A 27,797-nucleotide genomic window follows, 5' to 3' on the forward strand; every position below is an offset into this window, starting at 1 on the left:
GACAAAGAGGGATTTAAGTTAGTTGCTGTGTGTGTATTAAATGGAACAATAACTAGCAGAGCCTGCCACGGGTACTATCAGACTCTATGATCCTGGGCCCTACCTTCTCATCTGGGGTACCTAGAAAAGTCTGGGTCATTTCAGTTTTCATTTGAAAATAAAAACAAAGCAAGACAAAACAAACCGCAACTCTAATGCTTGTGAAAATATCCTTGAAAATGTGACAAGGAGTCTGGTGGCACCTTAAAGACTAACAGATTTATTTGGGCATAAGCTTTCGTGAGTAAAAACCGAGGTTTTTACTCACGAAAGCTTATGCCCAAATAAATCTGTTAGTCTTTAAGGTGCCACCAGACTCCTTGTCACATTTTCAAGGATATTTTCACAAGCATTAGAGTTGCGGTTTGTTTTGTCTTGCTTTGTTTTTATTTTCAAATGAAAACTGAAATGACCCAGACTTTTCTAGGTACCCCAGATGAGAAGGTAGGGCCCAGGATCATAGAGTCTGATAGTACCCGTGGCAGGCTCTGCTAGTTATTGTTCCATTTAATACACACACAGCAACTAACTTAAATCCCTCTTTGTCTGAATTGTCATGACAAACCACCACATCCCTCCTCACATGGTGACTACATCACCATTGTTGGTACAAAGCCTAGAATCTGTTTCCTACAGCAGAGAAATGCCCTTCACTGTGTCACCAATTGATCAACAAAAGTCTAAACACTTGCAGAACACGCAAGAAAATCAACAACATATCACAGGAAAATCTCTGAAGCACGATTCAAACACAGGAAAAGGTTTCAACAATTTTACTATTTAATGACATCAACACCCCAAACTGAATGTGATCGAAACAAGCTGGTCTTTCTCCAATTATGCTTTTTATTTCATTGCTAATATTGGCGGGTAGCACTTTGTTACATTCAATTTAGCATCTATGTATGTCCCTCTGACATATTCATGCATATCTTTGGGGGCCTACGTGCATGGTTTCCCTTCCATTCCAGAAGTGAGCCAAAAGAGATACAGCAGAGTTGCTACTATGTCTTCAGAGAGGAGAACGTTAAGAAATGAGATGTTATTAAGAGTTTGTGGGTACATCTACAAAGCAGTCAGAGGTGTTACTGCCGCATGTGTAGACATACCCACGCTAGCTTTGATCTAGCTAGTTCAAACAACAATAGCGTTGAAATCACGGCAGCATGGGTGCTCAAGTTTATATTCAGGGATCCTGAGCGGGACTGTACAGCCCGTGGTGCTGTGGTTTCACTATCATTATTATTTGGGCCAGCTACATCAAAGTTAGCTTGGGTACGTCTACACGGGCTGCGCTTACACCTCTGACTGCATTATAGACATACACTGTGTAGCTTCGAGTTATGACTTAGCACAGTGTTTCTCAACCTTTTTGATACCAGGGACTAGTTTGCTGCCTTCCTAAACTGTGTCAGGGTGATCTCGGGGACCGGTGCTGTCCACATACCAGTCATTGAGAAATACTGATTTAAAGTATTATTGAAACTATATACAGATGTGCTCTTGTTTTTATTAAACTTCAGTTTTAACACACACACACACACACACACACACACACACACACACACACACACTCTTACATTGATAAATTAAATAAAAAAGATTGAACTTCTTGACCTCAAATAAAATGGGTGGGATGTTTTTGATTTTTAAAAAGGAATGAAGCCAAATTTAACATAAAATATAGGTTCTATAAAAAGCTTTCACACGACCAATAGAAACATTTTTGTGAATTAAACAAGAGATCTACTAGAAAGCTGTATCCTTATGCCAATAAGATATGGCACCCTGAAGTGTCTGATTGCAAAACTTCACTATTGTGCTAAAGGACAAGAACCTGAAAATGAAACTAGATTATTTTCATTGTCCAAGCTGATAGTCATACAAAAAAAATGTACAAAATAGTGAAAATAAAATTATATTTTTAAAATGCTTTTAGATTAAGACTTCACTTGTAATACAAGGTTGATTTTTTTTTTTTAAACATGCTTATATGATGATCTCCCAGTAGTGGATGTAGATTTTGTTTTGTTTTTTGTTTGGTTGGTTGGCTGTTTTTGTTGTTGTTGTTTTGCTGGACAGCCCTAGTAGTGTTTTGTTTTTTTAAAACTGTTCTGAAAACCAAAAACTCATGGCACTTATGTAAATGTTTCTCTGTAATTTTAAACCTGGTGCATTCTAATTTTATTTAAGAATAATCGTATATAAATATAAACATTTCTTCAAACTTTTTATTTAAATAGTCACGTCCCACTTCATCCTATCCTTATAAAACTACACATGTACCTCAGCTCACACCATCCCTACTCTCAATAACTTACATGTAGGACAAATAGTATTCAATAATCATTAAAATTTTCAAGCCTTGAATTTACATCTTTTGGAAATCACGTTTACCATCTAGAATATGCCAGAAAGATTAAAGACACATTCATATAATAGTTACTGTAGTTTTGCTAGTGTGGACATTGAGCCTGAGAGGGGAAAAAAAACTTAGCCTCCTGACTTCCTGTCTCCCCTTCCTGGACTGTTTATGGCATAGAAAGCAATACAAGTGGTTCATACTTTCTCTTCTGTATGAATATACAAGTAGCTTGATAGTACTCTGAAGATCTTTAATACGGGACCATAAGTCTCAGTTAGTGATATGAAGTAGAACTTTTTATGGCCACAGAAGCTGCTGGTTATGTAAATCTTCCTTTTTGTTGTTGTTTGTTTGTTCACAATACACATCAACATCCAACACGGAGATGAATTCTTGTAAGTCACTCAGCATAACATTGCTTAACTTATCTCACCAAGAACACTTCTACGGCTACACTTATCTAACTGTGAAGTGTATGCTGAAATTGTGCCAGCACTTGTACAGCCACCCCACCCTACTGCCTTTCTAGCAAAGCCCTGTGCTTAGAAGGTAGAAAAAGCTACCCAGATATTAACACACTGCACTATTACTTTGCTGTACTTGGAGAATTTCTGGGCTCTACAAGGTAGGGAAAGTAGCTCATAAAGTAGCTGAGAGCTTGTCAGATTACTGAGTTTTATAAATACATTATAAAAATAAACTATTACATCTTTGTTTTTAATGCAAAAATCAACATTTTATTTAGGATTTTTTAAGATGTACCAAAAGGGGAGGAAAAAAAAGTAATTGTGGCAAATTTCCGCATTCGTGAAACTGTGCAACAGGTAACAGTGGAGAAAGCCACGCTGAAAAATACCTGGCTTTCCAAACTGCAGATGCTGGGAGACAGAATTTTCCAGGGAAAAGATCAGCCTTCCACAAAAGTAAAACACACACACAGTTTTGTGGCAGTGTTGCAAAGTTCTCTTTTTCTATCCACCCCAAACTCAAGAACAGATGCACTAACAGTTTGGAATTCTCATGCATTTCTGTTCCAATTTCTATCCTTGTCACACAGACCTGCTGGAGCTTTAAAAATCCACATGTCCCACAGGGTGAATTTCCAAGAAGTCAATATTATTCAGTGAAATTCACCAGGATACGTGAAATTAAAACTTCATTACTCACATGAGTAGTTTTTCTAGCATCATCATGAAAAGCCAAATTCATCTGGACGACGTATGGTAAGATAAAATGTTTAAAAGCACTTAACCAACTTAGATGCCTACGTCCCATTTTGAAAAGAGACAAACTCCTAAGTCCCATGGAAAGCTATGAAAAGGGTCAATAATCAAAACACACGCACTATAGTCAAGAAAGCAGGCATAATGCTACAAAGTGGATTTATTTAAATAAGGCAATTTAAACCATGATTTAAATCACCACGTGGAAAGTCTTTATTTAAATCAATTTTAATCAACTTTTCCATTTTTACTTGTTATTTTCTAAAAATGGCACATTGTCATTGGTTGATATCATGTTTAAATGGTATGATTTACAACTAAATAAAGTTTTTGCACTACATTTGGTAAATATTTTTGCTACCTAGGAGCGTACATTGTAACCATATACATTTATTTAAGCAATTCTAGAGCTTACTATTTTCAGATTCTTATTAATTGTACATTTTGGTATGTTAGAAAATGGAGAATGATATATTATTATATAATTAACTTTTTGCTCATGATTTGTGTCAAACTGCATTAGGATGGGAACTGGAATTTAATTACACACACAAAACAGCATCCAAAATTTAGGTTTTTTTATTAAACAAAACAACCTTAAATGTTTTGGGTACATAAACGTCTCTTATTGAAACATGTTTCACGTTTACAACTAAATGAGTTATTAAAACAGAGGAATTAACTGCAGTCAGTGAATTAAGCTGATTATTTCAGTTCAGTAGCTGATCTTAATGAGATACATGATGGTGTTTCCTGGAGTCAGAGGCCGGGTCCCAACATCTGTGATGATTTTGCCAGTCTCTTGCACCCCACAGCACAGCTCCTGAGTCCCCAGCAGGTTCAAAGCAAGGTGCTTTTAATTCAATACATGACCTATTGTGCCACATTTATAAAGTTCAAGCTCAAAAGTTAGATGTTTCTCCCCAATTCTGTATATAGAAAAGCAGCCCCTTTAACTCAAAGTTTTTGGTCATAAAGGTAATGAATTCAGCATATTTATTTTTTATTGAAATGTTTCAAAAGATAATAAGTTTAGACCTTAACATATTCTGTATTAAATTCAGATTTCATTTTAAAACTGGTTTGTTTTTAAAAGAAAAAAAATATATAATTTAAATAAACTCAAAATATTCAATTTAAATAACAAAAATCAGATTTTTTTTAATTTATTTTTTTTAATCTACTGTGTAATGCAGGGGCATGCACAGGTATAAACATTTAAGGCTTTTGGAGGGGCACATTCTGTACCCTCCCTTTCCCCCCCACAGGCCCAGGGCCAGAGGAGCTCGCTTTCCCCATGCGGGCCAGAGGAGCTCTGTACCCCTGCCAATTACTGGGGGGTCTATGCCCCTGCTTGCCCCCCTTATGCACGCCCCTGCTGTAATATTAACCTCCAAGTCTTATTTTTTTAATGCTGAATTCCTATTACAATCAACATTTGAATAATTTCCAGTGGCCATTTTCATTAAGAAAAGGAGAAGTATTTATACTATTAAAGTTGATTACAGCCAGATTTGGGAAAATACTGAAAGGAAGAATTCATGAACCATCTTTTGATTATAACCATAGAATCATAGACTCTCAGGGTTGGAAGGGACCTCAAGAGGTCATCTAGTCCAACCCCCTGCTCAAAGCAGGACCAATTCCCAACTAAATCATCCCAGCCAGGGCTTTGTCAAGCCGGGCCTTAAAAATCTCTAAGGAAGGAGACTCCATCACCTCCCTAGGTAACGCATTCCAGTGCTTCACCACCCTCCTAGTGAAATAGTGTTTCCTAATATCCAACCTGGACCTCCCCCACTGCAACTTTTCTTTGAAACCATAAATTTGCTTTGAAACCACTTGTACCCTCCGCCCACTTGCTTTCCTTGAGCAATCACACAATAATAATAGCCAGCTCTTATCTAGCGCTTTTCATCAGTAGATCTTAAAACGCTTCATATTCTAAGGGGACGTCGTGGGTAGTAATGGATCTATCGGGGATCGATATATCACGTCTCGGCTAGATTCGATATATTAATCCCCGAACGCGCTCCCATCAACTCCAGAATTCCACCAGGGCGAGCGGCGGTAGTGGAGTCGACGGGGGAGCCGCAGCCGTCGATCCCACACCGTGAGGACCCGAGGTAAGTCGAAATAAGACACGTCTACTTCAGCTACGCTATTCCCATAGCTGAAGTTGCGTATCTTACATCGACCCCGCCCCAGTGTAGACCAGCCCTAATATATTTATTCTCACAAGCTCCTAGTGAGGTAGGGAAGTACTATTATTGCCATTTTACAGATGGGGAAAGGAGGTGAAAAGAGGGGGAAGTGAATTGCCCAGCATCACACAGAAAGTCTGTCATGGAGTGGCAATTGAACTTGGGACTTTGAAGTTCTAGGCTAATGCCCTAAGCACTGACCCATCCTTTCTCTCTGAATTTTGTAAAATTTTGTTTGCAAGAATATCTCCATAATGGGAAAGTGCTGTGAATGCTCATGCAAATGTGTATATTCATATAAACAGTCATTTATGAATATGTTTCATGCATCCTTTTTAACAGGTCTTTTGGATTTCAGAGTCGTTGACTCAAGGAACAAAGACCACGTGACTGACTAACCTGTCTGTTAAGACAAGACAAGTAGCAACCTACTGATGGTGAGTATTTAAAGCAACAGCCATAGCAACAGTTCACAAGAAATTCACAGGATGAAATACCTCTGCACAAACCTTTCACAGAATAATACCAAACAAGCAATTTTGTAAAAGGTGAAGCTTGTTCATGGATAATTTGCAAACAGAAAAAAAAGACAAATTTGTCAAATACGCTGGTCATTGCAAATAGTTTTCTCAACTCTAATTGCAACAATGTGTCTTAGACACAGAGCCAGCTGAACAAGGTAATCGGTCTAAATCAATTTGCTAATCTATGTTCAACTCTTGCTTTTCAGATGAGTAAGAACAGCACGGACTCAAGGATAAAGAGTATCTTTAAATAGCATTGCCTATGAGATTTAAAATCAGAAAGCTTTTGCTTCATCAGAAAACTAGTTTTGAAATGCAGCATTATTTTGCCTTCCTGCAAGTCAGCATCATCCATTTTTTATTATTAGCTTTTGCTTACAAAAATCATCCCATTATGTCTACCTGTGACCTAAGTTTGATCCTTATGCAATTCACCATGAGGAGCTAAATCACATTGTGCGGCCCCAAGCAAATGCAGCTCATGCCTTCCTATTACAAACTAGAAAGGATTTGGGGTCACATTAGTTTATCATTTCCTATATAATAACTTTATTAGCTAAAACAACTCTCTATTCCATATTAAGCTAATTATGTTAATGAATGTTGAGTAATCTTCGATCTTGCACATTTTTTCACTAGTTACATGTGTTTATAATGATCTAGCTTTAGTGAAGCATTTAAATGTAAGATATTAATCAACTACCAATTAGCTGTACTTATGTGTCATACAAGACAATCAAACAGTACCCCAATAGGCCCTAAGGCACGTTCTTTGCTTCATATTTCTACTTCACTATTTTCTTCTTCAAGCAAGTTCCCAATTAAAATGGTCACCCATTGTACAGATGTTATTTCCTGTAGCCCCTTTTTTACAGGGGGTCAGATTTATCCTCCCCTGAGGAAAAAGCCACCAGAAGGGGAAACTCTGTGTTTCACTTTGTGAAGTTCTCAACACAGTGAAGGGGTTTGGTGACAGTGGAGGTGGCAGAGCTTTTGGCATGCAAACCTTAAAAGATCCATGGGGAAAGGAGGTCCAAAACTCCTCTCCCTCTCACCCCCTGAGTACGTAACCACTGCCTAATAAGCCTTGCTGATATTAGCCACTCCATCCTTTGAGTCAGACTTCTCCCTCATAGGAGAAGGGACCTTGCAGTGTGGAAATTAATATTGCTTCCAGAATCAGTTACTAATCTCTGCTTTGCCACTTGCATCTTTGATGATCTAAAAAGAAGTAAACCATGTAAAGTGGCTGCTACCTGGCCCTCCTGATGCAGGCAGCCTTATTCCCATAACAATACTGTAGAAGAGACGAGGTAAATTTGAGAGCAGGAGCAGATGGAGCTAAGCTGTTGGCTCCACCCATTTTCTACTGACTTCTTCTACCTTGTTCCTGTGTAAACAGAAGGGAACATCCAGTGCTCAAATTTCTACAGCAGGTACCATTTACACAAATGGTCCATATACATGACCATTCTCTGACATGTAGCAATCCAGGTCTGGATTCCTATGCATTATAAATACACAAAGGTCACCTGATGGACCAGAAAAGTCTTTGTCAAGTAAGTTTAGCATCTGAATGAGACCAAACAAATTCAAACTCTTCTGCTGCCATTGCAGCTCCTATGCCAGCATCCCTCCCTGTTCCTGAAGTAAAAGCCTTTTACTAAAAGGCATGGCTGGAATACCAGTGTGCTTTGATGAACTCCAGATTTTGAAACAGCCCCCAGAGACTGTTGACAGTCAGTGTAAAACAGGCTGGCATGCACATTTTAACACCAGCTTGTCATCTGCTCTCTTTAAAATCCAGTATTTCCCCACTAGCTTCAGCAGCCAGAAAGGAGGTGGGTCCAAAGAACAGGTTGTGGAACTAAGTTTTCCCAATATATACTGAATGTCAGTGAACATCACTAGTCTAGACAAAAGCAGAGATGACCTAACCTCGATGTCCTCAAGATGTTGCTGGACTACCACTGACAAACATCTCCGGTTGTAATCTGATCCATTTCCTCTGCAAAGTATCAGGACAGTTCCTCACCATGGGAAGTACTCTGCTTAGGCCTGGTCTATACTACCCGCCTGAATCGGCGGGTAGAAATCGACCTCTCGGGGATCGATTTATCGCGTCCCGTCGGGACGCGACAATCGATCCCCAAATCGGCGCTCTAACTCCACCAGCGGAGGTGGTAGTAAGCGCCGCCGACAAAAAGCGGCAGAAGTCGATTTTGCCGCCGTCCTCACAACGGGGTAAGTCGGCTGTAATACGTCGAATTCAGCTACGCTATTCACGTAGCTGAATTTGCGTATCTTAAATCGACTCCCCGCTGTAGTGTAGATGTACCCTTAGTCACAGAGGAAACAACTTGAACTGAGCAAGTATGGAGTAAATCTGCAGCTGAAGATTTTGCAGTTCCTAGAGCAAAGGCAAAGAACCTCCCCTTTCCCTCCTGCACAGCCACCATGCAAGATCTTTAAAAACAGTGTCAGTAACATGCAGTTGATAGCCAGCTCTACATCTCTTATGGCAGATGTAAAACAGCACCTTCTCTCTAACAGAGATCAGTGCCTACACAAAGTGCAACTGGCTAAAGATGAACCCAGACAGACAGAGGTGATGTCAGTAGGATAAAGGGAAGAGCTTTGAAGAACTTGTCTCCTTCATAAATTCCCACACTAAGATCTCAAAATGTATGTTTAAGAATAATCTAGGAAACATACACAAGAAACAATTGATCTTAAGAATGACGGCATTTGCCAAAGCTAAATTATTTTAGTTCATTAATAACAGATGCACCAATATTATGTTTTATCATGCCCCATACAGCTTTACTTTTGGAGTTGCGAAGTCCCAGATCTAGCATTGCCACTTATTGTGTAACCCTGGGTAAGTCAGTTATTTGCTTTATAGGAAAATTAGCTGCCTACGCAGGAGTGCTATGTGGATTAATTTTTTCATGTTTGTACGACCCTGAATATACGAAGATCTCCTGGCTGCGTACCCTTGGAACCTACACTTTCAGTATTGAAATTTAAAAACAAGAAAATGGGGGGTGGGATGGAAGAGGAAATGTGTGTGCATATGTGAGACAGAGTGAAAGAAAAAATCTTTCCACCACTAATGGCAAGATAGGCAACACCACCTTCACACTGGAAAAAAGTAAGCAAGTAAGGCATGAGAGAAAGAGGCTGGATAACAATAAAGTGTTTTAACCAGATGTAATGTTTCTGAAGCATTTAGAATTTACCAAAAAATGTATATAATCAATTTAAATAACTAGCAAGAGGACAGTAAATGAGAACTAAAAACCTCCAGGAATGAAGAAAAGACTGGGAAATCTCTTATTTATGATCCGAGTAAGCCAGTTAGACACAATCAAAAATTAAAATAGGAACAAGATGTTACATGACCGGGGAAATATTTTGTAAAAATATTTATTTCTGATTTTTTTGGTTATCCCCTTGTTTTATTCTTCCCTTTCCTCTCTACTCTTTGTCTCTCCATCTTATTTTCAACCGTATGTTATTGAGGCCCAATGAATCACTTCCCTCAATGCTCTACACTTAGGCTGTGCCTATACTATGTGCAAGGGGTGCGATTCCCCTGCTCAGGTTCACATACTCACGCTAACTCTCGTCAAGCTAGTGAGAGTATAAATAGCAGTGAAGCTAGCAGAGGCACAGCTGAGTTGTGCCTAGTACAAATCTGCCGGAAACCAGACGCTCAGCTGTGCCTCCACTGCCGGTACCTATGTTAAAACAGCTACATTGCTATAGTAGAACTTCAGAGTTACGAACTGACTGGTCAGCCACACACCTCATTTGGAACTGGAAGTACACAATCAGGTAGCAGAGACACACAAAATAAAGCAAATACTGTACAGTACAGTAGTGTGTTAAACATGAAACTACTAAAAAAATATAGGAAAAGCTTAAAAAAGATTTGACAAGGTCAGGGGCGGCTCTCTGTTTTTTGCTGCCCCAAGCACGGCAGTCAGGCAGCCTTTGGCGGCACACCTGCGGGCGGTCCGCGGTCACACGGATTCGGTGGCATTTCTGCAGGTAATGTGCCGGTCCCGCGGCTTCAGCGTACCCGCCGCTGAATTGCCGCCAAAACTGCGGGACCGGCAGACCTCCTGTAGGCACGCCACCTAAGGCCGCCTGACTGCCGCCCTTACGGCGACTGGCAGGCCGCCCCCCGTGGCTTGTCGCCCCAGGCACGCGCTTGCTACGCTGGTGCCTGGAGCCGTCCCTGGACAAGGTAAGGAAACTGTTTCTGTGCTTGTTTCATTTAAATTAAGATGGTTAAAAGCAGTATTTTTCTTCTGCATAGTAAAGTTTCAAAGCTATATTAAGTCAATGTTCAGCTGTAAACTTTTGAAAGAACAACCATAACGTTTTGTTCAGAGTTACGAACAACCACCATTCCCGAGGTGTTTGGAACTCTGAGGTTCTACTGTATTTATTCTCTCGCTAGCTCAATGAGAGCTAGCATAAGTATCACAAGCAGGGGACTCTCAGCCCTAGTTCACAGTGTAGTGCAGACACAGCCTAAGTTAAACTAGCAAAGTAGATGGGTCTAAGACTTCATGCAAGAAAACAAGCCTGAAAAAGCACTCTTCGGGGGCAAACTGCTTGATTTATAACAAAAATGAATTAAAAGGTAGAAATGGTAGGACAGCATGCCTAGGAGAAACTCTGTTCAGTTTGATTCAGTTAAAACTTCCTTACTGAACTCACAATCAAAGGCTCTATCTAAACAGCATTAGAATAACACTAAGACAGAAATGTTTTTTGTTGTTTGTTTGAATGCAAGGTGGGGTTGTCTCTCATTCTCAAACACACCAAAAATAAAAGTTTGCACCATATATTTGGAATAAAGTTGTCTATAGTTTTACATCTAAAAAATGTACACATCTATAACATGCTAGCAATGCCATACCTTTCTCTGGTCCACAGGCTTCCAAGACAGTTGTGTCCTATTTAAATACGTAGAGTGGACCATGCAAGTAGATGAATTACTGAATATTCAAGTATGGGACATTTTCCCCCTCAATTGTGATTTCTATTGATTCATCCTCTTCTTCTTCTTCTTCAATAATGAGAAAATCCTGTACAGTATTAGTGACGTCTGTCAAAATACAAAAGAACAAAGATATAATCTAAACCATCCTGCTTCACTATATGACATAAGTGGCATCAGTATTGTCTAAAGATATGTAGACTGTAAGAATGACAGTGGAAAAGGCTTTATTTTAAACACTTGCTACATGTGGTGGCATCTTCTTGTGCTATCAAATTAAACGGAGTATATCATTTCCTTTTTAAGTCATAATATAAAGTCATTAGTCACACAGATTGTCCAGCATCGTCCCTGTTACTATACACCAGCATAGATGTTTCTAACTATCAGAAAATAAATGTAGGTAATCTTACAAGTAGAAAATGATGTCAGATCAGACACCTTATTGCTGATACACAGTATAGCGTAGATTAATTTGATGTAAAATATCCTCATGTACAGAAAATGTGTGTTACAAACACAGTGTTCTTTTAACAAAGATAGCTATGGAGGCAGCCAAATTAAAAGATTTGGTCAAATTACCAATCATGCATATTGCTTAACTTTGCTTCGTTCTTAGACTTCCTAAACACCCACAGGAAAACCCTAAAACATAGTGGGGGTACAAGAAAGGTAAACCATTAAAAGGCTGATATATATACTTCCAAAGTAGTCACCAGCAGTCTCCACTCCTGGTGTGAATTTTGGGCTACACTATTGTTCACTGGGTGTAGAAGGGTACAGAAGCAGGGCACCAGAGATTCCAACTCTGTTCTCCACAGGACAGAATCCACTTCAGTTGATCCATCTGAAATTGGTATCAGCTGAAATCCCTGATTTATAAACTCCAGTAACAATGTGCCTCCTGGAATGCAGTCATTATTCATCTTGGGGGGCAATAATATTAGACACTAATGTGGGATTGATTGTTAACATGAAACACGATAGCAATGAGTTGAAGCTTGCATTCCTAGCAACCAAGATAACATATTCTGAGCATTTACAACAGTAGATGTGTATAGTGACTAACAGACCCGTAGTAGCAGAACAGGAAGCTCAGGGTTATGGCGCTGAGCATTCGGTTGGGGACAAGGCTCCTAGGCACGAGGATATAACAGGTAAAATGGTTCTGTTCTGATAGCATGCAGACAGTGATGTAGATTGAAAACAACTAGGATTCAGTGTGCAGGCTATGCTGCTAATCTAAAGGCCACATGCATCTGTGTGTTCTTGCAGCAGGGAATATATTCATTCCCTGACTGGGGTTAAAATTATGCCATGGTGGAGAGGTTGAGTCTGGTTTCCAAAACACCCAGTGGTTTGTAGAGGACTGATTCTTTCTTTCTTTCTTTCTTGGATTAGGCATCCATCAACCATCTCAGGTGCAACCCTAAGCACCCCTCAAATTTCAACTGGCAAAGGATTCACTGTTCTGTAACAGCAACTCCTCTTAGGCCCAACAAACTCATTAAACCCCACATGCTACTTTCTTAGTACAGTATTCATCTAAAAGAGATTGTGTGAGGCGTCTAATAAAAGCTTATATCATACTGACCTTCATAATCATTGTGAGATGTATGTATAGATCCTATTTAAGGAGTTGTGTGTACGTACTGAAAATATGTATAATGACTGTGTCTCAGGCAGAATGACAAACAGGTTTCATGCAGTCATGTGTAAACTATGCATTCTAAGTCAATACAGTGGAAGCCCCACCTGCATACACAGTAAACAGGAGTACGTGAAGACACCTTGGAGCCAGCACTGCAGGAAAGAAACCGCAGAGGGTCAGCCCGGCTCTGGGGATAAGTACAGTGAGCTTTGAGGTATAAGAGGAAGGCAGAAGGACACATTTTTTGTCCATCACTGAGGGACCAAAAAGGACAGGGCTTTTTGCATCCACGAACAGTGGATCCCAGACAGGTGGGTTGGTGACCATGGGGGCTTGCTTTAGGTGAGAAACTATCTTAGTCAAGGATTTTAGCCTGTTAAAATTGAGTTTCGAGGCATGTTATACTTTTGATTTTGTATCATAAATTTATGACTGTTTCACTATTGATATATTTCAGGGCTGTAATGTTATAAAGGACTTGATCCTGCATTGTGCCAGTCAAGCTATGTGTACACTGTCACAGCTTACCTGGCAACTCCTGAGAGCGGCCAGTGACAGGGGCTGGATCCCGCAGGGAGCACGCTGAGGAGTTGGGGGTTGGTGTGTGTCTATCACTCTGCACAGAGAGGCCGAGGCCTGCAGAGACATGAACGTTAGGGCTTGTGTGTGGCCAGAGGCTGTTGGTTTCAGGGAGCTGAGCTACAGCAGGCACAGAGAAGCCTGCTTCATGCTGAGGGCTGGTAGTGGTGAGGTACCTCACATCCCTTGATACCCCTAGGGAGAGTCCCAGGTAGATTCTTTTTTGGACTAGGCATCAACCAACTGTCCCAGATTGATGAGGTCTGGATTCATGCAAGCACCTCAACCCCCTATGTAAGACTTGATTTCCCATCACACTAGTTTGCTGTTTAGGCCCTTTCGTCAGTTTTGGGGGGCCAATTTTGACCTTGCTAAATTCATGAGTATGGCCTTTTGAGGATTTCACGGTGTTTCCAACAACATATCTATTGATGGTCTTCAATACACGTAGAGTGCGATGAAAATATTAGCTAAAATAAATACAAAACAGACCCTGAAAAATCTGGGAGCTGATTTACATTACAGACATGACAGTTACCTTTTCTGTACCTGGTGTTCTTCGAGATGTGTTGCTCATGAATATTCCACAATAGGTGTGCGTGCTCTCCACGTACACTGGTGCCGGATGTTTTTCCCCTAGTAGTACCCATAGGGGAGTGCTCCAGCGACCCCTGGAGTGGCACCTCCATGGTGCAATATAAGGGGCGCTGCACGCTCCCCCACCCTCAGTTCCTTCTTGCCAGACAACTCTGACAGAGGGGAAGGAGAGTGGGATGTGGAATAGACATGAGCAACATATCTTGAAGAACACCAGTTACAGAAAAGGTAACTGTCTTTTCTTCTTTATGTGATTGCTCATGTGTGTTCCACAATAGGTGATTCCAAGCTATATCTGTTGGAGGTGGGTAGGAGTTCACAAACTCTCGGGACGGAGCACAGCCCTGCCAAACCCAGCATCCCTCCCTGGTCTGGGAGACAATCACATAATGCGAGGTGAACGTGTGAACAGAAGACCACGTGGCAGCCCTGGAAATGTCCTGAATGTGGACATGGGCTAAAAAGGCAGTGGACGAGGATGAGCAGACCTTACACTCGACAGCGGAGGGATTCCCGCCAGGTCATAACAGGTACGGATGCACGAGATGATCCAGTTGGAGAGTCGGTGAGTGGAGATCAGCCGACCCCTCATGCGTTCGACCAAGGATATGAACAGCTGCGAAGACTTCCTGAACGGCTTAGTCTGTTCCAGGTAAAAGGCCAGAGACCATTTCACATCCAGAGTATGGAGGTGGTGCTCCTCACCGGATGCATGGGGTTTGGGGCAGAGGACTGGCAGGAAAATGTCCTGACCAATGTGGTAGGCGGAGACCACCTTCTGGAGGAACGAAGGATATGGGCGGAGCTGGACCTTATCCTTATGAACACCGTATATGGGGCTTCGAGGGCCCTGAGTTCTGAGACCCATCTAGGAGATGTGATCGCCACCAGGAAGGCTATCTTCCACAAGAGGTGCAACAAGGAGCATGTAGCTAACGGCTCAAAGCAGGGACCCGTCAACTGGCCAGCACCAAGTTCAGGTCCCATTGCAGAATTGGGGGCCTAATGTACGGGAAGAGACGATCCAATCCCTTAAGGAACTGGCCAGTCATAGTGTGGGTGGAAGGCCAATATGGCCGCCAAGTGCACCTTGACGGACGAGAGCGCCAGGCCTTGAGCTCTAAGGTGAAGGAGATAGTCTAAAATGAGCTGGATCGGGGCAGCCATGGGGGAAAAGCCCCACTCAGCTGCCCATCGGGAAAACTGAGACCACTGAGACGCATGGAGGGTTGCCTACTTTCCAAGAGGACGCGCTGAACCCCTTCCGAGCACATCCTTTCCTCCCGGCCTAACCATTGAGAAGTCACGCTGTGAGGTGGAGTGCCGCTAGGTTGGGATGGAGGCGGCGGCCTTGGTCCTTGGAGAATAGGTCCAAGCAGGACAGCAATGGCCACGGTGGGGAGACCACCAGGCTTGTGAGGGTCCTGTACCAATATTGCCTGGGCCACACCGGGGCAATCAGGAGGACCCGAGTCCTGTCCATCTTTATCTTTTCCAGGACCTTGCCGATCAGCAGGAATGGGGGGAAAGCATAGAGAAACTGGCCTGACCAGGGTAGGAGGAAGGCATCGGAGATAGCGCCCAGTCCCAGGCCTCCCCCTCCCCCCGAGCAGAACCGGGGACATCAACGGTTCTGCCGAATCGTGAACATGTTCACCTGGAGAGTTCCCCACTTTTGGAACAGTCTGTGCACAACCTCTGGGTAGGGAGACCACTCGTGCTGAGAGGAGAAGTCCCGGCTCAAGCAATCCGCCCGCGAGTTCCAGGCACCCGGTAGGTGGTAAGACTATAGGCAAATGTCGTGGTCCATACAGAAGTCCCACAGCCTGAGGACTTCCAGGCATAGGGCAGAGGATCGGGCCCTGCCTTGCCTCCTGCCCTCCCGGTGCGAGCGGAAGATCACGCACACCAGCCGGACCGCCCTGAGTTCCTTGACGTTTATGTGGAGGACCAGCTCCTGTGCAGACCACAGACCTTGGGTCTGAACGTCCCCCACATGGGCTCCCCACCCCAGGTGACGATGCATCGGACACCGGTTCCATCGAAGTGGGCCTGCCTCTGAATGGGACCCCTTGGAACATGTTTCTAGGGGAGAACCACTATTGTAAGGAGGTAATCACCGTCTGGGGCACAGTGAGGACCTTGTCCATCCTGTCTCTGGCCTGGGAGAACATAGAGGCCAACCAGAGTTGGAGGGGCCTCATTCTGAGTCTGGCATGGCGAACCACATATGTGCACGCCGACATGTGACCCAGGAGCTGGAGACACGCTCTGGCTGTTGTCACTGGAAACCTTGTGACTGTGTCGATGAGCCCTTTCAGGGTCTCGAACCTGTCCAGTGGGAGGGAGGCCCTGGCTGATGTGGCATCCAGGACTGCCCTGATAAACTCTATACGCTGTACTCGGACTAATGTGGACTTGGTGTCGTTCACCAATAGGCCCAGAATGGCGCACATGGACAGGAGGAGCGCCACGTGATCCCACATCTGCGACTGGGAGCTGCCCTTGATCAGCCAGATAGGGGAAGATCTGGACCTCATGGCGTGTGAGGTAGGCCGCCACCACAGACATACACTTCGTGAATATCCTGGGGGCATGGACAGGCCAAACGGGAGGACCGTAAATTGGTAGTATTCCTGCCCAACCATGAAACAAAGGAAGCGCCTGTGCCCCTCGAATATATGGATGTGAAAGTACACATCCTGCAGATCGAGGGCAGCATACCAGTCCCCGGGATCCAAGGAGGGGATGATGGAGGCCAGAGAGACCATGCGGAACTTGAGCTTCACCATTAACTGGTTCAGGCCTCACAGGTTCAGGATTGGCCTGAGCCCCCCTTTGGCCTTCGGGATAAGGAAATAGCGGGAGTAGTACCCCTTGCGTTTGAACTCCACTGGCACCACCAAGGAGCCGACCCACCTCCTGCTCGAGCAGAGCCTCGTGAGAGGGGTCCCCCCAGGAGGGATGGGGGCAGAGGTAAACTGGAGGGTGTAGCACCAGTAGATGGTGCTGAGGACCCATCGGTCCGAGGTCAGCCGTGACCACTCCGGGAGAAAAGCACACAACCACTTGGAGAAGGGAAGCTTTATTGTGAGTTGATCCCTGATGCAAACTGGGCATCCCGTCAAAACTGCCATTTCCCCACCTGTTTGCCCTGGGAGTACCCAGGCTGGGGGGCAGACTGGGACTGCCTTTGCAGGCGTTTCTTATAGTCTTGCAACTTTTTATAAGAACTGCCCAGCATGGGTGTAGCTTCTCCCCCAGTTTTGCTCCGGTGCCGCGGGGGAGAAGGCCTCTTCTCAGCCATCTTGGCGTGCCCCGCGGATGGGGAGCGGTGCCGACTGGTAAACGGCGCCGGGGGGTCACCACTCACCGACACTGTGGTACCCAGTGCCGACTCGGAGCAACGCTCCAGAGTTGGGGACAACGCCAACTCCATCAGGATGGCCTGGAGCTGAATGTCTCTCTCTCTTTTGGTCCAAAGACTGAACGACTTGCAAATCTTGCAGCAATCGCTGAGATGGGTTTCACCCAAACAGCATAAACAGTCCATGTGCGGATCACTCACTGGCATCAGTCACCTACAAGTGTTGCACAACTTAAAACCTGGAGCACGGGGCATGCCCCGGCCTGGGCGCACTAAACTAAACTTTAACTACAGGTACTACTACACTGAACGAACAAGAGTTCTGGAGGAGAGCTGCAGACAAGCTGGAGCAGAGCAGTTCCAAAGCACCTTCACTGGCGGCAAGAAGGAACTGAGGGTGGGGGGAACGTGCAGCGCCCCTTATACCACGCCATGGAGGCGCCACTCTAGGGGTCACTAGGGGCACTCCCCTAGGGGTAGTGCTAGGGGAAAAACTTCCGGCACCAGTTCATGTGGCGAGCACGCACACCTATTGTGGAATACACATGAGCAATCACTCGAAGAAGAAATAAGAAATACCAGATTCCGGAAGAGCATCACTAAGCTATTAGATCATCACATCAAGAGCATGCACCAGCAGCAAGAAGGATCAATAAAAGGGGAGCCTGGTTTGCAGTTAATGAAGAAATCATTTTCAGCACCAGCGTAAGCAAACAGCCTCCATGCTTTGTGAAAACTAAAACCCAGAGGAGAAAGAGTTATGAAATGTGCATGGATCTGAGATGCCTTCTATAAGAATGCAATTAAGGAGAAAGTAATAAAAAAGGAACACTGAAACAATATTGAAAGAGAGGACCTGCTCAGTTAAATATTGCTACAACAAGAACATCTAAGTTTTCAGGACAAGTACCTCTTTTCTCCCTGGCTGAACTTTCTTTTAAACTAAACTATCAACATTTCATGTTCCTCTTGATATTTTAAAACATGTAGTTAGGAGAAGAGACAGGAGGATTAAAGACTTGTCTACATGGTGTGTTAGTCTTAATTAGAGGGGAGTAAATTCTAATGCACAATAGTGCATTGCACACTAGCGGACCCATGTGGACCCTGCTAGCACACACTAAAAGTTCCCTAGTGCACATGAATGTAGTAGCGTTTGAAACAGCACTACATTAATGTGCACTAGGGAACTTTTAGTGTGCACCAGCAGGGTTCACATGGGCCAGTTGCATGACATGCTAGGGCGCACTAGAATTTACACCTCTCCAGTGCAGACTAATGCACCATGTAGACAAGCTGTAACTTGTACATTTGGAGCACAATCCCGCATGGTGCTGAGCACTTCCTGAAAAGCTCCATGTACCCACGACTTCCTGAAATCAGTAGAAATGAGTGGAGAACAGTAATCACCTTACAAGAAAGGTCCACAGCAGACTCGGAAACCTAGCTAGATCCATTTAACATGTGAACTGAATTTTCTCCTATGAAGTCCAAGTCTCCAAAAACCAATGAACACGAGATTTGCTGGAAAAGGGAAATTATAATTTAAAGATATGAAATGGTCTCCTAATATACAGGCATGAAAAAATGCTAACCAGTAACCAGACACAAATTAATAACACAAAGTAAGATCTGAATTAGAATTTGTATCCCCTTTTATGCTTCCCCAATATCTTCATCTTGCTTTTATAGCAGATGTCATTAACAATAAAAATAAAATATTCAGTTGTTGGGTCCAGTTCTCCAATCCTTAGTCACTTGAAGGGGACAACTAGCGAGTAACTATTGCTTGTGTAAGGACTACAAAATCAGGCCCTTCATAAATACATCAGATTGACAAACAACTGAATCTTAGTCACAATAATTAAGAAACAATCTTACAATTTTCAAACATAGCATTAAGCATTCAAAGCTTAATGCTATGTTACTGAAGTGGTCCCAGAACACATTTCGGCCTTCTCTAAACTAAGGGTTTTTTAAAATGTGTTAGCTAACATATTTTAATTAAGTACTTTTAAAAAATGTATTAGCACGTAATGTAGACAGGGTTTGACACCTTTAATAATGTGTTGGCTTGTCCTGGACAACTCCAAACATCTACGCTAGGTGCTAATAAAACCCACATGCTTTAGACTTAAAAAATAAACTGTTGCAATATACAAAAGGGAGAGCAGCACTGGTGAGAAGGAATGGACTGAAGACTGCCAGGGTACCTGATAGTCTTCAAATAAGGGCCTGTCTACTCTTAAAACACTGCAGCTGTGCTGCTGTCGTGCTTCAGTGAAGATGCTACCTATGCCAATGGGAGGGCTTCTCCTGTCAGCGTAGGTAATCTATCTCCCCGAGAGGTGGTAGCTAGGTTAACGGGAGAATGCTCCCATAGACCTAGTGTTGTCTACCCCGAGGGTTAGATCAGTTTCACTGTCTTGTTCAGAGTTATACCGACCTAATTTCCTAGTGTACATCAAGTCTAAGTTAAGGGCTATCATACAGAGGATTGCTCTTCATGTCCACTGAAGACAGGACAAGAAGTAATTGCAGCAAGGGAGATTTAGGTTAGATATTAGGAAAATCTTCCTAACTAGAAGGATAGTTAAGTAGTGGAGTAGGTTACCAAAGAAGGTTGTGAAATCCCTATCACTGGAGGTTTTTCAGAATAGCTTAGACAAACACCTGCCAGGAATTGTCTAGGTATACTTGGTCCTCCTTCAGCATAGGGGGATGAACTAAATGACCTCTTGAGGTCCCTTCCAGCCCTACATTTCTATGATTTGCTTGAATCTAGGTCTCTGCATATGTTGTAAGATAAGTACCAAGAAAATCCCAGAAGGGTGTCAGTTATTAAGCATGTTCAGTAGGTCTCTTCAAGCCATACAGAAAGCATCTATTATCAGTTGACAGTTCTGCATGTCCTACAGATTCCCAGCCTCAGAGCTGAGCCAATCTGAGCTCAGAGAGGAAATGGTATAAAGACAGGAGTTACTGAGGCCTACTCTAAACTTAAAAATTAGATCCTCCTAGCTACATCACTCACACTGAGCATTGTCATTAGGTCAACCTAACCCCCCGCATAGATATGGCTAGGTCAACAGAATTCTTCCATCAACCTACCTACTACCTCTCCGAGAGATGGATTAACTACATCATTGGAAAAGCCCTTCTGTCGATGTAGGAAGCACTGTAGCTATGTTGCTGTAGTGTAGACATGCCTCATTAGCATTAGGGGATTTGGCAACAGACCACAACACAAGGCTATGAGGTGTGCCAGCTGGGACACCAGCATCTTGGCTTCAAGTATGATATTCCTGTCTGACACCAACTGAGGCAAGCCAGTCGTTTATTAATAGAGGAATGAAAGCTGCTTGCTAGAAGGATGCACTAACTAGACTTTTTTAATATAAATTTCCAATGATGCAGCTATCAAAATGCAAATTTAAATAAACAGATAATATTTTATTATATTGCCAGAACCTTAAAGATCACCCATGACAATTATAAAACACAGAATTAGTTTCAATCGTAATTTTGTCTTTAAGATTTTATTTTAATAGCCACATTACATTTTAAAGTTATGGTAAATGGTCTACAGCTTTCTTTTAAAAAAATGTTTCCATCGGGATTCAGGGATACTGGTCACAAAGCTGTTGTACACCATACGTCAACAGTGTGAAATGACCTGAACATTACTGCTTTTGCATGTCCAGCAGAATTCTGGTATGCTGCCACACCTAGATAAGCAGCACATTGCTATCACTGTTAATCACTTTTCTTTATTCTGCATTCATAGAGACAGAATAATTAGACAGCTTAGCACTATACTTTCTTCATTTTTTAATCTTTTACCACCTTTTAACCAATCCTGAATTGAAAACAGAGTCATATCCTCAGCTGGTGTAAATCTATATACACCTCTACCCTGATATAACATGATCTGATATAACAGGAATTCGGATATAACGCGGTAAAGCAGCGCTCCGGAGGGGGCGGGGCTGCGCACTCCGGCGGATCAAAGCAAGTTCGATATAACGCAGTTTCACCTATAACGCAGTAAGATTATTTGGCTCCCGAGGACAGTGTTATATTGGGCTAGAGGTGTACTCAGTGGAGCTGTACTATTAATACCAGCTGAGGATCTGTCTTCCTTAAAAATAGATATCTTAATGTGGTTCAAGCTGTGTTTGCCTGTACAAAGGAATTACATGCAGATGCTTTGCAAAGGAAGACAATTCTTTACAGATCTTTTTGCATTTTAAGGGCACAAGACATCTTTGGAAAAAGCACAACTCTTGCTCTCATCAAGGCCCCCCTTTTAGTAAATCCTTTCCCTAGGAGCCCATTAATTGTTTCTTGACTGACTCAAAAAGAGAGAGCGAGTCCCTAACTGATATGCCATTTCGACAATTTATTATCCTTTCAGTGAGAAATTGTTTGACCTCTTTCTACAGTTAGTGTAAAAAAAATTTTAAAATACCAATCCATTGCAGCCTATGTTATCAGCTAGGTGGAAACCACTACTCATAATGACATTCTCCATGGCAATTAAAGTGTTGAGTATTTTAAATGAAACTCCTTTTTGTCTGCCTTTTCCTACATTTCATTTATTAAAATTGTATGCCCTTGCCACACAGCTGATGTCTAATATGCATACTGGTGCTTCCTATGCTGTAAGAATGGCAAAAATTCTGGGGGAGGTAAATGAATTTGGCATGTTTATCTAGATTTTGGTCTTTCTGGGACTTCCAGCTAGAAAGTCAAATGTAATAGCAATTTTGGTGTTGTGACCATCTGTCTCAGCGAAGGTCCTAACTCATCTCACATACAGTAGATACCTAAATATCAGACAATCAGGAGCAAATTCAAAACAGTGACAAAGAAGTGAGAAGTCCTAAATCCCTGACCCAAACCTCTGACATATCTAGCCCTTCAAAATGTTTCATTGTTCACTTCTGTTGCCAGTATGTCATTGTAAAAGCTGGTCAACATAAAGCATGAAGCACTGGAAATGAGTCAAATGATAACTTTGTATCCTTTTCAATTTCACTTACTTCCTCTGTAAATTTTGAGACCCTAAATCAGCAAGGTACACCAGCACTTGTCTAATTTGGGACTGCTTATTTATATAAGTACTTCAGAGAATGTTCTCCAAATAATTTTAAAGTAGCACTTAATGAAAACCATTATCCAGCTCTCCATTTATCAAAATACACTTTTAGGCATAAAAGTAAATTAGTAAGATTTCCCTACTCATTCCATTCTTTCCTAGTTAGAGACACAGCTGAAATTTTCCTTTACTGCAAAGAAGTTAAATTTAACTTCAGTTTATAGCTTCTGACACTACTTTTTTGTGCACTGTAATAGCTGATTTGCGGGAGGAGTCATTGTCTGGTGCTTAAAGCAGTAGCTGTTAAAAACAACAATGAAAGATCATGTGTTATGCTTCTTATGGGGCTAATCCAAAAGCACACTGACGTTAACGAAAAGACACCTCCTTTGTCAATCCATTTTGGGTGAGGTCCTATGTGCACATTTCTTAATTCCTTGTTAAGTCTGGATTTTATTTATTTTAAAATTATGAGGTGAGTTTGGCACTAATGCTACTTTAACTCACATAATCTAAAGCTTCCAATCCTCTACGTACCCTTATGATCTCAGGGATCCCATTGCAGGAAATGGGCCTCCTATATACTTTTAAATAATACATTTGACAGGGCACACGCATGAACAAACAGCAACAGTGTGTAGCACCACAGTGCAATACAATTGCGAAAAGTACCTAGAAAACAAATGTGATCAGGATGCAACAAACAAAATACAGGCAATTGTGTGAGGAATACGTTTCACAACTAATCAGTTTTTCACCCTATAAAATGCATTGGCTCAGTTATGAGAAAAAGGCTATGAAATAAGCTTGTAGGTCTCAGTCCAGGTCCCAGAAGCAAGTGTTGCCCCTAATAAATCACCTTATTAACATGTCTGGCAGACTCAGCATAGCCCAAGAACTGTAGACTAAGAAGCTCAACCCTAAAGATGGTCCCATTAGCTCATGATGGGGATGAGGCACATAGCTTGGGCAGTGCGGTAGGGAAGCTTGCAATGCCGCTGTCCCTCTTCTATGGATAATGAGAAGACTTCTATACCTAGGATTGCTAGTCTGGCACATCTAACAAACAAGCAATCTAAATTCACATGCACACCCCTAAAACGAAACACAGTTGATATTCATTTCCTATCTAAAGGCTTCTCTGAAGATTCCACTAAATAGTCCTTTCAATATTACTATATACTATATGTATAATTTCTATAATATTAATTACATATTGTTCTGAATAAGATTCTCTGAAACAAGTGGAATAATGTACCTACAGGTCACTGTACAAAAAGAAAAGCTCAACTGTGACAAGTAGATGCCTCTGTGACATACAAAAGAGCAGATTCCAGTGTCAATGATCTATGCAATGTAAAGTAATAGGAACTCAAATGCAAATATGGAGCACCAAACAATGTTCTAATGATAATAAACCCTTATTTTCCTTTCCTCACCTCACTCTTTGTGAAATGTGGAAGTGAATGTAAAATAGAGTTATGTGGCTCTTGCAAATGAAAAGGTCTCCTCTTTCCTCTCCCGCTTGAAAAGCACGGTTTCATGTGTTTGAGCACTTTTATGGTGGGTGTTAAGTTCATAAGTTCACTAATGAAACTTTCTTGTAGTAAAAGGAGGGTGTAAAAGGAAGAAGACTGTCTAAAAATGTATGACCAGGCTAAGAGCTCAATTGGGTAGATCCCTCCCTCATTTTAATGAAAATATCTTATCCAACCACTAAAATAAAAGGAATTCTTTTAGTCAACACCAGCAATATTGGCTCTCCAAAAATAAAGCTGCAGTAAGTGTGACATCTGTGGACAGCCTCTTAAGTCTGGTAATGCGCACATATAATTTAGATGATCACCAACTAAAAGTGGCTGCCATCTGCCCAAACGACACATGAATAAAAAGACAGATTAGCCCAGCTCTCTCCACTGGCATAAAAAAGTCACAAATATAAATTCACATGCAGGTAGTGTAAGTACTTGTGGAAGGGGCAAGACTGACAGAATGGAAGGCCAACCAGCATACTTTATACACAGAACAAACTCAGCAGGGACTCAAGTCTGCTTCCAGCTAGTCAAGCTTGAATCTGAAAGACCTGATCCTGAATACACTTACTCATATGAGTAACTTCCCTTATCTGAGTTGTCCCATTGTCAGAAAACTCACTCACATGGAAGTAAAGTTACTTCCACATGTAAGTGGTTGCACAGTTAGGTCCACAGTAAACTGGGTAAGAACTAGATCCTGCAGGGGGGAACTTTCCAGGTTAGTTATTCAACAAAGTCAGCCACCCAGAGAACATTTAATAAAGCCAAAAATACCATCAGCACATCCATTTCCTTATTGCCAAGTTCTCTACTGCTAGGGAATATATTTGATGAGGATGAAGGACTGACTGGGACCAGATATAGCAAGAGACCAAAGTGCTAAAATAACTTAGCGAAGTATTGCAGGTTGGGCTGAAGAAAGTGCATTCTTTAGTACTAAGGTGAGGAAGAGAAGGACATTTTAAAGTGCCTAATACACCTCTACCCCGATATAACACTGTCCTCGGGAGCCAAAAAAAATCTTACCGCGTTATAGGTGAAACCACGTTATATCGAACTTGCTTTGATCCGCCGGAGCGCGCAGTCCCCCCGCCCCCCCCCAGAGCGCTGCTTTACCGCATTATATTCAAATTCGTGTCATATCGGGTCACATTATATCGGGGTAGAGGTGTACTTGCCAAGTAATATTCATCTATTATATTAGATCATTTTTCAGTTGTCCAATTCAATATTTTGTCAATAAATATTCCAACTACAATTGTTATACTATCATATTGTTACTTTATATAGTCTCTTACTATTCATTTGTAAGGGCTCCCATCTATGTTATCCTACTACAATAAAGTACTCTTACACATTCTTTGGACGATACAAGAACTGATCATTTGTGAATTGTGACATGGTTTACATTAGTCTCAAAACAGAATTGGGCATGACACTTCATACTAATAATTAGTGTGTAACAAAATGTTCGGGCACATGGTTTGAACGCACTTGTTTCATTTGAGTCAGGTGGGGAAATTATTGTTTTTAAATACTAAATAGCAACAGCAGAGTCAACAAGGAGAAAGTTTGAATCCGCCAGTCAGGAAGCACTGCATGATGACAATCAGCCCTTTCACGGAGAGCTGAGAAGGAACAGACTACAGATCCATGATGCTCCCCCAATGGCAACATTTCCAAACACAAGACCTGAAAAAAAAAGGTCCAGTTGGTCAGCTGTTCAAAGAAACTTTTCTAATTTTTTGGAAATCAAACTAACTTAACTGGCCCACACTCTGTACAGTATCAGTACCTTCAATTTAGGCATTACGTTTCTCAACTTTTCTAGGAAAGTTGTTTTATATAGAAAGTTAAATTTAATAAAAGCAATGGTTTCTAGCCACTGTAGAAGAAAAAAATACAGCAGTTGCAGACAGCTTTCCTATAGCAATGAAATGCCCATTAATGACATGATGGGAAAATAATTTGGAGAGACAAATTACTCCAGAGTAACGGGCTTTGATCTGGAAGAGAGGATCAGCAACCTCAGTCTGTAGAAAGATATAAGAACATTTCTTCAAGATACTGTTTTAATAATATGCTCACATCAGGCTAAAAATAGAGAGACAGAAGGGGAATAAATGTTGACATTGTCATGAAAGACATTATATGGAGGACATGTCCCGCCATTAGAGAATATTGGGATGCAATTCGTAACCAAATATTACAAGTTGGATATTTATTATCCAGTGATTTTTTGGTAATCCTCCTGGTACTTCCTTGCAGAAATGGTCATACTCAAAGAAATAGAGGTATCCTAGTAGCTGCTAAGCTACAGATAACCTCTCACTGGGAAAAAAAACAAATAGTCCCAAATTAGAAAAATGTTTCTAAAACATATATGAGGTTATTATAGAAAACTTGACCCATCAATTCCATATCCATCAAAACAGGCAGAGGACAAAGAAATATTTAGGTATTTGGCTACCATTTATTCAATACTTAGACAAAGTAATTGACCAGCAAAATCCATATTTTAAATATTAACATTTGATAGACACACCCGGTTTTATAAATGAGGACAATTAGCAGTTTCACTCAATTTAATCAAGTCACCAGAAACAACGCATCCTGGGTGGTGTAAAAAGGCTCACTGCAATAAAGTAACATCCTGCTAAAAAGAGATTGGACGATTACATTACAGCATGATGTTTCTCTAAACAAAAGAGTAAGTTCAGAGGTAGCAATAACATTTTCTTTCTGATGTTTACATTATTACTGGTATGTCTGTTAAAACTTCCTAAATAAAATTGTTATTAAAAAAAGCCAGAAAACAATCCAAGATAAATTCACAAAACTTGTTTACAAACTGAAATATACACAAACTCCAGCTGCAGTTTATGTGCCACTTTCTTGATCGCATACATTATGACATCATTTCAGGTAGCACAGTGTTCCAAAAGCAGAAGGAGCGAGGAGAAGGCTAATATTGCACTCCCATCTAACAGAGCAGCAGAATTTTGGATTCCATTTCCTCACCCATGACCATCCCACTCAGAGTTCTGGGTGTTTTGGCTAGGTTTCTGACCATCGACAGTCCAGTCCACTTGTTCTCAGTAGTTTGCATCTCCCAAACTACCCACAAAGGCAATTTATAATACCAGTAAGATGAGCAGTGAAACACAAAAATATGTTATTGCCAAGTTGGAGTGACAGGAGCCATCTGCTAGGGCAGTTAAGTAATGTTGGTTGGGGCTACAAACACAGGCAGAGACTTCCCTAGCCACCCTAAAAGCAATAGTACCCAGGCCCTCCCCCTGTAACAATGGCATCACCAGTCATTCTGCAGAATTTGGAAGGCTTCCCTCGTTCAGTTTACACCTGGCTCAGAACTAAGGCTTTTGTTTTAAGTGAAAAAGCAGATGGTAATGGTACCCAGCCATAGAGACTACCTCCTAGCACTGGGGGAGAGAATGTTACGTATCCTGAAGGTGAGACAATCACTATGGGAAAGTGGGGATATAAAGCTGCTGTGTCCTATGTAGTGCTAAAATTAATGGAGATATCCCATCTCCTAGAATTGGAAGGGACCTTGAAAGGTCATCGAGTCCAG

The 27,797-nt window shown here is 41.9% G+C and overlaps 1 protein-coding gene across 1 annotated transcript in view; it reads right to left on the reverse strand.

Annotated features, from left to right (window-relative positions):
- JAKMIP1 (janus kinase and microtubule interacting protein 1) overlaps positions 1 to 27,797 on the reverse strand; it is a 251,179-nt gene that overhangs the window by 160,731 nt on the left and 62,651 nt on the right. The window contains exon 3 of the mRNA XM_034770969.1: positions 11,292 to 11,480. The gene's annotated coding sequence lies outside the window, so the exon portion shown is untranslated. The remainder of the gene's footprint in view (positions 1 to 11,291; positions 11,481 to 27,797) is intronic.

This window comes from Trachemys scripta, chromosome 5 (assembly GCF_013100865.1).
Source record: "Trachemys scripta elegans isolate TJP31775 chromosome 5, CAS_Tse_1.0, whole genome shotgun sequence".
Lineage (NCBI taxonomy): Eukaryota > Metazoa > Chordata > Testudines > Emydidae > Trachemys > Trachemys scripta.